This window comes from Balaenoptera musculus, chromosome 14 (assembly GCF_009873245.2).
Source record: "Balaenoptera musculus isolate JJ_BM4_2016_0621 chromosome 14, mBalMus1.pri.v3, whole genome shotgun sequence".
NCBI lineage: Eukaryota > Metazoa > Chordata > Mammalia > Artiodactyla > Balaenopteridae > Balaenoptera > Balaenoptera musculus.
In genome coordinates, this window is record NC_045798.1 from 74,521,426 (window position 1) to 74,534,540 (window position 13,115).

The following is a 13,115-nucleotide window of genomic DNA, read 5'->3' on the forward strand; positions in this document are numbered from 1 at the left end:
TCCCACGAACCAGTTACAAAGGCCAGGTGGTTGAGATGCTGCCGCCTTGGTGACCAGAGGGCAGCCATAGGGATAATTAATTGGTATTTGTTGTTTCCCCTCTGAGTATGCTTTTTATGTAAACTCGCCCAATATTAAATTGATCTCTATAATCACTGCTAAACAAAGATTGGCAGCATTTTCTTAAGCTCCTGCCCACACGCTAAGGGGCTTATGGCCTTGTTTTCCAAAGTTAATTCCCTCTGGAACTGCCCAGCTCTCCCTAATAGGTCCAGGTGAGGTTAGCTTTTATTTACTGTTTATTTCAGAGTCTCAGGAGAAAAGCAGCAAAGACTTCAACAGCCACTGGCGAGGGACCACGGGAGAAACAGGGCAAAGCAGGACAAGGGGAGGTTGGGACTTCTTTTGTACGTGACATAAAGAGCTAGTCAATACTATTGTGGGCACAGTGGAGGGTACTCCAAGCAATCAGCCGGGGGTCATTGTTAGGGGCTAATCTACATGTGTATTTCCCAAGAACTCGATTAGGGAAGATGAATGGACTCGGCCATGTCCTTAATTCTTCTAGCCCAAAGCTGCATTTTTCCAGCAGTTACGCCAGCTCATACCCAACCCAGCTTCGGCAAAAGCAAGGAGCCTGGCTTCTGAACTCCACCTCTGTTTAATTCATTAATTCATTAGGTGGATCAAAGAAAACTCCCTCCTCACAGCTCCCAAAACGCGGGCTGAACTTTACGCAGCTAGAGCCCCTTTCAACTTGGCATGGTTTGGAGAAACATTTCCAGAAGTGAGGAGAATGAGAGTGGTTGAGGCTTGCGGGGCTGTTTAAGAGGGGGAGGCTCAGCTTGATGTGGGGTAGACAATCTAGAATGACAACTGGATCGGGGAGATTTTGAGGAGAAAGGGGATAGGGACTGGCTAGCGCGAAGAAAACAAAGTCTAAACATAACCAGCAATCAAGGTGGCTCTTTTTTCTTGGATGTGTACAGGAGGTCCCCTTTCTAGAAGCATTCTAGGTGGACTGCTTCACCCACAGCACTCTTGAGAAAATGGGCATATATGGAGTGAATTTTCTGTACACTGGGTGGGCAGGGGGCATACTCACAAAGTGTGCTCATGGCATTTGAATCTAGTAATTTCACCTTGAAGCAATGTTTTAGGTTTGGGCGAGAAAAGTGTCTATTGGAGGACTTATGGGTTATCACTCCATAAAGTGTATAAAACCAACTCAATGTCTGCATGGAGACTATCCTCTTAGTAGATGTATTTTAATCCTGGAATAACTCCATCTGTCTCATACCACACTGGAGGACCATCTCCTCCCACAAGCTGATACACGTTCATTCGGGCAAAGCAACTTAACTTTGGTTGTAGCCAAAGCAAAACTCAACTCATACAATCATTAAACACACACACACTGAAGTTCAACAAATTCAGCTGTCAAGAGTTAAACAAAATATATGTATATATAATAACAGTTATTATTTATTGAATACTAACAATATGCCAGTGAACACTCTTCCGAGTTCTTTACGTAGATTACCTAATTAGTTCTCACAATAACCCTGTGAGGTAGACACGATTATTATCTCCACTTTACAGATGAGGAGTCTGAGACACAGAGAGGATAAGTCACTCACCTAAGGTTGTACAGCTGGTTTCAGGTGGAGCCAGGACTTGAACCTTGGTGTTTTTTCAGGAATATCCATCTAATCACTGCGTATACCACCTCCCAATACGGTGTGTGTATATACATATTCATAGTTGATTCTCCTGTGGCTATATGAGAACTAGCAGATAAAGTAAAAAAATTTAGGAGTCAAAGGGTGCAGGAATAATGTGGTTCAGAGTTTGAGGGAGGTGGGAGTGAAAAAGGTGTGATGGGCAGTCAATAATTTATTTGGTCAATTATAATGATTCCAGATATGCTTAAAAAATAAGTATACCATTCAACTTCCCAAGGCTGCCTTATAAAGTTTAGGGAATTCTCTCTCTGTTCCCGGAGTTCCAATTCACTCTTAGTGTTTTGTGAACAATATATGTTTAAGCATCTACCATGTGTCATTTATTTTGTCCTTCTTTGATTCAATGTATTCTCCTCTATACTCTACTGTCTATTTTTTTAAATTAATTAATTAATTTGGTTGCATCGGGTCTTAGTTGCGGCTCGAGGGCTCCTTAGTTGCAGCTCAAGGGCTCCTTATTTGCGGCTCAAGGCCTCCTTAGTTGTGGCACATGGGCTCCTTAGTTGTGGCATGCAAGCTCTTAGTGGCATACATGTGGGATCTAGTTCCCTGACCAGGGATCGAACCCGGGCCACCTGCGTTGGGAGCATGGAGTCTTAACCACTGTGCCACCAGGGAAGTCCCTTTACTGTCTATTATTGTATGTCATGAGCACAGTATACAAGCTGCTGACAGTCTTTGCAAAAAAAAAAAAAAAATCAATAGCTAAACTCTCTTTAATACTGACATATTGGGGCTTCCCTGGTGGCGCAGTGGTTGGGAGTCTGCCTGCTAATGCAGGGGACACGGGTTCGAACCCTGGTCTGGGAAGATCCCACATGCCGCGGAGCATCTAAGCCTGTGAGCCACAACTACTGAGCCTGCGCGTCTGGAGCCTGTGCTCCGCAACAAGAGAGGCCGCGATAGTGAGAGGCCCGCGCACCGCGATGAAGAGTGGCCCCCGCTCACCGCAACTGGAGAAAGCCCTCGCACAGCAACGAAGACCCAACACAGCCAAAAATAAATAAATAACTAAAATTAAAAAAAAAAAAAGCTAGAGAGAAATAAGTTGGCTTTAAAAAAAAAATAATACTGACATATTGAGTCCAGAGATAAAATATACTATGCTTGTTCATCTCTCACTATCAGATCTTCCCAACTGATGAAACATTTCCCTACTTGAAGCAGGATAGAGGGTATATCAAGAAAATGTCCTTGGAGATGCTTATCAGAAACTCCATATTTATAAGTAGACAACTTATATCCCTTGTCACTTCCATAAAATTGGCACAAATGATCAACACCCTTCCTATATACCAGTTTATTAATCAGTTAATATGAACACCTGAATCTTCTCTACTATTTTCAGACTAAATTGAAATAAGTATTGGGAATTCCCTGGCCGTTCAGTGGTTAGGACTCCAGGCTTCCACTGCACGGGGCATGGGTTCGACCTGGGAACAAAGATCACGCAAGTTGATCTGCAGTGAATAAAAATCCCATAACATAATTGTGGCTAAAATACATAAATCAGTGAAGAGACGGGCCTCACGGGCATCTCTGGCTGAATTGAGAGCCCTATTGGAAGAGCATATGGAAACAGACATTTCATCTAATAACAAAAATGAAACGTAGGGCAGCTGGGAGTGGTTGTGTTTCCCGGCAGTAATGTCCTGTTTGCAAGGCTTCCTTTGGTGTAAGAACAGGGACCACAGCTCTCTGCAGACCAGCCAGTAATTAGCAAGATGTCTGTCCTCTTCTGGCACTCCCCTTGTTGCCCAACTGCAATATTTTGGAAACAACATCACTTAAAATTCGCCTCTGATTTAGTTTTGTGTTATTTCAGAGGACCATAGGCTTAAGAATTATAAGAGGAAGCTTGGAGAGGATCGTGTCTGCTCTTTCACTTCTAGCCTCCACTTTTCCTTTGTTGACGTGGAAATGTGGACCCAGAAAAGTTAAGTGATTTGCCCCAGATGAGACAGGGCATCTGTGGCAGGGCTTGGGCTAGAGGCCAGTCTCCAGACTCCCAGACTCCACCAGGCTGCTGTGGCTTTCCCACTGCTGCTCAGCTCTCAGGATCCTTCACTGGATGTCCCATGCTTGCACGCAGACCAAGACTGTGCTTGAACCCTGAGGAATATGCTTGTTGTACACATACAATGAAGTTACTCCTCACACTACTCCCCAGTCATTTATCAACACAATTACTTTGGTCCTGAGCTTGCTTTTGCAGCTGATGCAGATCCAAGTAGCCTCTGTGGAGGAGAAAAATTCCCTTGGCAATAGATTTGCAGGGTGTTTGGGCAAACAACTGATATTTCTACCCACTGGTGTGTCGGAATCAGCTCCTCCTGGCTTGTGAGAGCCAACAGTTAGCATCTCTTCCCAGCTCTGAGTTCACATTAGTAGCTTGAAATCAGCCATAGTGGGAGTATTTTTACCACTGAAATTAGCAAGTGCTAAAAATCAGGACATTCTCCCCCCTCCCCAACCCGCATTAATGTTTTAAAAATATTTACTAGCGTATCAATATTCCTACTCCATTAAGGAGTGAAGAAATCAGAAAGTATCATTACTATTAAAACTAAAATATGATCTCTTGGGCAAGAGATGTCCACCTTTTTGCCAAAAAATGGGACATTTACATCATTATCTCAGAATATGTAAATAAGGGGAAACTTGGATTTCTGCCAAAGAAATGGCCTTTTCTGAGTTGTTAGAAGCAAAGCTATATTAAGATAATTCCTCTTTACTTGTTTTCTAATTAAACTAATTGAATTCGGAGTGCCTAGGGGAAGTATAAGACACATTTATCTCCAGGGGATGATGGTCTTGAAGGCCCTCAATCCTCTCAGAGCGCTAAGACGGCAAAGCTGAGAATGCCCATTTTGTAGCAGCATTGACCCGTCTCCCACCCAGAGTTTGGCCATCTCCAGGATTCTTCTCTCCTCCTCTTTTCGAAAGGACAGTTACCAGGGAGCCAATTCTCATTTTGTCTTCACAGCACCCTGTAAGGTCAATATTATTATAATGCTTTTTTCCCCTGTACCACCCGTAATCCATAAGCCCTTTTATCTCTGTAAGACTTACCTCTTCCCCACTTTTCACATGGCCTCCTTGAATACTTCTGACCACTCGCCTATCTGCTCCAACTTGCTCACTGAGCTATAGCCACATTGGCCTTTTTTTTCTCTTCTTGAAATCACCCAAGCCCCTTGCTGCCTCGGGACTTTTGCCCTGACTATTCTCACTGCCTGCAATACCCTCTCCCAAATATTCACATGATCCTTCTTGCCATTTTATTTGTCTCATAGCACCTCTCCAAAACTATCTTACTTATTATTTGTGTATTTGTTCGTTACCTGTCTCCCCTCATTAGAATCTAAGCTGCATGAGAACGGGGGATCTTGTTTTTAGATCCCTAGCACCTAGAACATATGTGGCGCGTAGTGGTGGCTGATTTGATGAATAACTGCCGGGAACTCTATTTCACAGATGAGGAGACAGATTAAGTAAGTTGTCTCATTTCACACAGCTATTAATTAGCATGAGTATACATGTTTTTTTTCACATTCTTTTGATCAGTCCTCTGGAGCTTTTCTAAAATATTATTTCCCAGATGTTGGGAAATGTCAGACTGCTTTGCTTTCCTTCCCAAATAGTCCACAGAAGTCATTTGATCGCTTTCAAAAGTCAGTTCAGTCCACTCCAGTCTTGTTAGCATCAGCTCTGACCGGGGTTGCCTCCAAGGCCTTTGATGTGAGTGTCCATCACATGAGGAGACAGGGCTCCAGCAGCGCCTCTGCCGTCTGCTGAGAGCCCGCGCCACCCCGCTTCTCTCTTGCCGGGGTGCACCATCTTGGGGAATGCCATTCTTCTTCCAGAGTGGCCCCTGCATCTTTACTGCAGACTATTAGCTTTTACAGCTGACTGCAACTTTATGGACATTTGTTTGTCAATTTTTGTTGTACTTTCTCCTTTGACCCCTTAAGCCCTAAAAATGCTGATCTTATATGTCCTGACCAATCTAATTAGCCCCTTTTAACCACCAGATGCTTTCAATAGGGTTTTCAAGATGCTCCCCAGAAGTTATCTTTATTCAAATGTCAGGAGCTGACCCACACTTACTGCAGGGTGTATGCATTGTAAGTTAAAGGAATGAGCTTTAAAGAAACACAACCTGGAAATCTTTTAAGGTTTCTAAAATGACCTAAGAAAACAAGCAAGCATCACTGTGTACACTTGTGTTATCCTTCTATAGCTCAAGGACTTAGACCCCATCTAAGAATGATGTCTTCAGTTTATAGATGAAATTGTGACAATATAGAGTTTTCCAAGAATAGCAACACTTTAGAGTAGGGTAAAGAGGCTAAACTTGGGTCCAAGTGGATTTGTTGTACTTATATTTCTACTTTTGGTTAGGTTTGAAAATTTTCCATAATAAAAGATTTTTGAAGAGGCAAAAAAAATTTCAAGATTTCTGAATCTGAATTTAATTTCAGATTAAATTTTATTACCTCCTCCAAACAATTTTTGTGGCTCCCCAAACTGCCATTTCTAATGTAGACAAAAATGTAAGGAAGATCCAGCAATTCCACTTCTGGGGGGAATTCCACCCAATTTCACTGAAAAAAAATGAAAGCAGGGACTAAAATAGATATTTATGTTCATAGTAGCATTATTCACAATAGCCAAAATGTGGAATCAAGCCAGTGTCCATCAGTGGATGAATGGATAAGCAAAATGTGGTATCTACGTACAACAGAATATTATTCAGCCGTAAAAGGAAGGAAATTCCGACACATGCTTGAGGACATTATGCTAAGTGAAATAAGCCAGTCCGGAGGAGGGGGAGGAGGGGAGGAGGAGGAGGGGGAAACAGAAAGACTGCAGTAGCCACATTCTGCATTTATCGTTGCACTGGATCTGAAAGTCCACACAAAACACGACTTTTGACTTGAACACCTAGAAGCGCTAGTCTTTTAAATCCCTAAGAGAACAAGAAGACATGAATTTTCCTTCCAGAATTCCTGTGGTTAGACAGTGAGTATATTTATTTCATTTTAACATATATATATAACGTTTATCCATTCTTTCATCCATTTATTCATCAAATGTAACTTGAATACCTATTATGTAGCAGACATATTCTACTCAGATTCTACTCAGGACCCTTCATCTATCTCTTAGAACCCTTTCTTTCTTTCTTTCTTTCTTTAAATTTTTATTGGAGTATCGTTGATTTACAATGTTGTGTTAATTTCTGTACAGCAAAGTGAATCAGTTATACATATACATATATCCACTCTTTTTTAGATTCTTTTCCCATATAGGTATTACAGAGTATTGAGTAGCATTCCCTGTGCTCTACAGTAGGTCCTTATTAGTTACCTATTTTATATACAGTAGTGTGTATATGTCAATCCCAATCTTCCAATTTATCCCTCCTCTACCTTCCCACCCCGGTAACCATAAGTTTGTTTTCTACATCTGTGATTCTATTTCTGTTTTGTAAATAAGTTCATTTGTATCATTTTTTTAGATTCTACATGTAAGCGACATCATATATTTGTCTTCCTCTGACTTACTTCACTTAGTATGATAATCTCTAGGTCCATCCATGTTGCTGCAAGTGGCATTATTTCATTCTTTTTTTATGGCTGAGTAATATTCCATTGTATATAAGTACCACATCTTCTTTACCCATGCATCTGTCGATGGACATTTAGGTTGCTTCCATGTCTTGGCTATTGTAAATAGTGCTGCTATGAACATTGGGGTGAATTAACTTTTATATTTTAATTGCATTAAGAGATATGAAATTCTTGTAGAAACTTTCATTTTTTGTGGGAGCGATACTTACACATTGTTCAATGCTTTGAACTCTTAAATGAAAATCCTACATATGAACACAAGAGTATGAAACAAATATCTGTCCTTTATTTGAATACTTGGGCAGAGAAGAAAGTGAAAACTTAAAATGCATGGAGAATCCCAAACTTTTTTTTTTTAACTTTATTTTTTTCATTGAGTGTATTTTATTTATTTATTTATTTATTTATTTATTTATTTATTTATTGGCGTATAGTTGCTTTACAATGTTGTGTTAGTTTCTGCTGTACAGCAAAATGAATCAGCTATATATATACATATATCCCTTCTTTTTTGGATTTCCTTCCCATTTAGGTCACCACAGAGCGCTGAGTAGAGTTCCCTGTGCTATACAGCAGGTTCTCATTAGTTATCTATTTTGTACATAGTAGTGTGTATATGTCAATCCCAATCTCCCAATCCATCCCACTCCCCCCCCCCCACATCCCCCCTTGGTATCCATACGTTTGTTCTCTATGTCTGTGTCTCTATTTCTGCTTTGCAAATAAGTTCATCTATACCATTTTTCTAAATTCCACATATATGTGTTAATATACGATATTTGTTTTTGTCTTTCTGACTTAGTTCACTCTGTATGACAATCCCTAGGTCCATCCACGTCTCTGCAAATGGCACAATTTAGTTCATTTTTATGGCTGAGTAATATTCCATTGTATATATGTACCACATCTTCTTTATCCATTTCTCTGTTGATGGACATTTAGGTTGCTTCCATGTCCTGGCTATTGTAAATAGTGTTGCAATGAACATTGGGGTACATGTCTCTTTTCAAATTATGGTTTTCTCAGGGTATATGCCCAGTAGTGGGATTGCTGGGTTGTATGGTAGTTCTATTTTTAGTTTTTTAAGGAACATCCCTACTGTTCTCCACAGTGGCTGGATCAATTTACATTCCAACTTTGTTTCACTCGTTTGTTTCAGCCTTTCTTCCCGTCATACATTTTTCACTAGAGCTGCTAAAGTAGAGAAGTTTATTCATTCTGCCCCCAAAATTTAATTATAAAATATGAAACATATATTTAGAAAATTTAAAAACATATAATAAAGTTGAAGGGATTGTAAACACCATGTATCCACCACCTAGATTTTAAAATTAATATTTTGCTATATTGTTCTATTATATCTATTTATCTACCCATCCCTCTACCCATCAATCTCTTGTTTTTTGTTTGTTTGTTTGTTTTGTATTTCTTATAAGTTGCAGGTTTCAGTGCATTTCAGCCCCAAATACACAAATGCAAGCATATCACTGGCTAGAGTTCAATAGTTTGTTTTTTTTAAAAACTTTTTTTTAATATTTATATATTTTTATTTTTAAATTTATTTTATTTTTGGCTGCATTGGGTCTTCGTTGCTGCACGTGGGCTTTCTCTAGTTGCGCAAGCGGGGGCTACTGTTTGTTGCGGAGCATGGGCTCTAGGCACACAGGCTTCAGTAGTTGTGGCACGTGGGCTCAGTAGTTGTGGCTCGTGGGCTCTAGAGCGCAGGCTCAGTAGTTGTGGCACACAGGCTTAGTTGCTCTGTGGCATGTGGGATCTTCCTGGACCAGGACTCAAACCCGTGTCCCCTGCATTGGCAGGCAGATTCTTAACCACTGCACCACCAGGGAAGTCCCAGTTTATTCATTTTTAATCTTACTCCTCTCCCTTTCTCTGATGTTTCTGTTTGTAAGCAGTGATTTGGCAGATTTCTAGCATCAGGAGCGAAAACTGAAGTGCTTATATAACTCACAAACTGGATTAGTTGGCCTCTGAATGGCTGAGCTCACTATGTCAATATTCTTTCAAAAGAAGACCTCCTGTTTCATTATGCTGTAAGAGTGCATGTCTAATTGAGGACTAGACTAACTCCTGGTAAACTGGAAAGTCCATTTAATTTGTCTTCTTGGAATTCGTTCTTCTGCACCGCTCCCCAGAGCCACTGTGGTTCCTTCCACCCAGCAAGAAATGCTACCTGACCTCCAGATTTTCTCTCCACAGGCAACCCTCTGTGTTCCTGGCTCTTCTCCCTTCTAGTACCTACCAAAACTCTGTCCCCTCACCACCCCTGGGGCCTGTTGTCTCTTTGCTCACCTGGAGTTAGTAAAGGGACAGAAACCTAGTTCTGTGATGGTGACTGTTGCCAATCTGCTCTCTTTCACAAGATAAATCTGCATTGGATATTGACCACCCCTGAAACCATAGTATGAATCACAGAATGTCAAGTAACCCAGCCCCTTCATTTTTACTATTGAGAAAATGAATTTCCAGAGACGATCAATGACTTGTTCAAGGTCACACACTAGCAGAATTTGTGCTAGAATCCCAATTCCTGACTACCAGTTGGCTCAAAGGAATGGCTGCAAGCATCAAGTCCGGTGGCAAGGTGTGGAGAGCGATAGCATCAGAGTCTTCTGCAAGGTTGGCTTCACTAGTGGACGTGACAGTCAGAGCAGGATTACCTGGTGGGTTAACAGTGTCGATACTGTGTGATGAGAATTGAGCAAAGACCTGAGGATGTCGTCACTGGAAAAGAGGAAACTGAGTGAGAACTGAGGCAGAGCTGTGGAGCGCCATACAACAGAATCACGACCAAGGGGCCGAAGAAGCAGCCAATTTCAGCTAAAGGCAAGGAAGGATTTTCTAACAATTAAAGGTGTCCACAGATGGAAGGGGTGGTGGCTGAATTCCCTTGGAGCAGCAGACGGTGAATTCTGTACCACTGGGAGCTTTCAGATAAGCCTCAACTAGGCTGTTGTAGAAGAGGCCCCTTTACTGGGTGGGAGTTTAGAATAGATTCCCTCCTGGTCCTTTACAATTGTTGGAGTCTATGTTTTGTGTCCATCCCATGGCATAGACACATCTACCCTTTAGAGGGAAAAAGGCCTTCTGAATGCCCTAATACTGGCCCTTCTGTGCCCCGACCCCATACACCTGTGACACTGTATTGATGGGGTGGTGGTGTCTGGAGTGCTGTGGTATGGTGTGATACGCCATGGTGTGGGGCTGTGTGGTGTAAAGTGGTGTGTTGTGTTGTCATATGATAGGAATCAGATAACCATGGCCAGAGCCTTCTAGCAGTTATACAGCCCCACTGGGGCAGGGACCAAATGGTATTGGAGTAATTTGGGTTGTCAAGATGAAGTGCCAATTTAGTGATTTTTCTGAGCAGCATTGGCTACATCTTTGACAAGAAAGCAAGTCTTCTACATCATCCTGCAACTGGTCTGGGAATAATTTGGCAGTCACAGTATTTTATGTCACAACAAAGGGTACAAAATAGGGTCACGTGCATCACCCATTCATCCACGTCGTCAATTATAGGGCAGAGTCAGGTATTGAACTGAAAATAAATCTTATCTATTATTTATAGTTTTAAAATTGTGAATGTTTTGAATGTCCGCACTCTGGGGATGCTGATGCTGGGGCAGCTGTGTGTCCGGGGGAGGGGCAGGGGGCATCTGGGAAATCTCTGTACCTTCCTCCCAATTTTGCTGTGAACTTTAAACTGCTCTAAAAAATTGTCTTAAAAAAAATTGTGAGTGTTTTAAAGTTTCTGGTATAAAACAAATCACAACTCACATGCCAGTTCTGATAAAAGATGAGCATGGGGCTTCCCTGGTGGCGCAGTGGTTGAAAATCTGCCTGCCAATGCAGGGGACACGGGTTCGATCCCTGGTCTGGGAAGATCCCACATGCCGCGGAGCAACTAGGCCCGTGAGCCACAACTGCTGAACCTGTGCATCTGGAGCCTGTGCTCCGCAACAAGAGAGGCCGCAGTAGTGAGAGGCCCGCGCACCGCGATGAAGAGTGGCCCCCGCTCGCCGCAACTGGAGAAAGCCCTCGCACAGAAACGAAGACCCAACACAGCCAAAAATAAATAAATAAATAAATAATTATTTAAAAAAAAAAAAAAAAAAGATGAGCATGATTTTAAAATATGTTCATGGTATCTGGGGTTCATGGATAGCTATGGCCTGAATTTGTGTCCCCCCAAAATTCACATGTTGAGTCCTAACCCCCAAGGAGAAGGTATTAGGATGTGGGACCTTTGGAAGGCGCTTAGGTCATGAGGGTAGAGAACCTTATGAATGAGATTAGCATTCTTATAAAAGAGACCCCCCCATCCAAAGCTCCCCTGCCCCTTCCACCATGTACATGTAAGGATAAAATGAGAATTCTACTACCCAGTAGTAGGCCTTTACCCAACCATGCTGGCATGCTGATCTCAGCCTTCCAACCTCAAGAACTATGAGAAATAATGTTTGTCATTTATAAGCCACCCAGTCTATTGGTATTTGATTACAATGGACTAAGCCTGAACAGACTAAGTGGACTTGAGGACTAATTACCCTTAAACACTGCACCAGTATTCTCCCAGGAACTTCTGAGAGGGGCTACACTTTGCCCAAGACCATGGATTCTGGACCCCTAATAATCTGTTTTATTTACATATTTTCATAACGTGAAACTTTTTCTTATACAACACATTCAGGAACTCTGGGTAGAGAACAGATTAGCCCCTAACTTTTTGGTCTTAGTTCCTTTTTCCTCTGATAGAGCAGTTCTTCTTGATAAAATTGGTCTTTGAGAATTATTTATTCTGTGAAGGTTCATTGAGAAAACAGTATTTTGTTTTGGTTGGGTTGGGTTTGGTTAAACAGCTCTAAGTGCCTCAGAGGTAAAAGTTCTAAGTCTTCTGGGTAATTTCCTTTGAAAGAGAGCAAATGTTGGGCAAAAGAAATCCATGTATACAGTCGTGCCTGGGTATCTGCCAGGGATTGGTTCCAGGACCTGCCGTGTATACAAAATCCAAGGATGCTAAGTCCCTTACATAAAATGGCATAGTACACACGGCTTCCATATCCCTGGGTTCCGCATCCACGGGTTCCGCATCTGTGGATACGGAGGGTTGACTGTAGCCTGGAAGACTGCGGCACAGAATGACAATAGCATGGTTTATTGGAATCCAGTCTGAAGGGGTGGGATGTGGAGGGACAGGAAAGAAAAAGAAGGAGGAGAGGTAGGGAGAGGCGCAAGAAGGGGAGAAGAGGATGAGAGAGAAAAGGGGGAGAGATAAAGAGACACACACACAGAGATGGGTTTAACATCGCAATGCTATTTGTCCACCCTTCTGGTCCCCATGCTATCACCAAGTTCAAGAGGAGATGACACTGAATACAGAAACAGCAGTAGCCTTTCCAGTTGCCCCCCTGCCTCTAGCTTCTACCTCCCCTTTCCCCCAGCTTCCCACCTCCACCCAAATCCATTCTTCACATGCTTCTAGAATGATGGTCTACAATGCAGATGCTGGCGAAGTCTGGTCTCTGCCTCCTTCTCATCTTCTACCCCATCCCTGCTCCTGCTCCTTGGCTTCATGCAAAACTTGATGAGAAGCATCAACAACATCAAGAAGCCTGGAGTGAGAGGTGGTGTGATCTTTGACAGCCCTTGAGCCTGCAGCCTGGGTTCCCCAGTGGGCATCCTGACCTTCCACATCTTTCTCTGAGGGGACCTG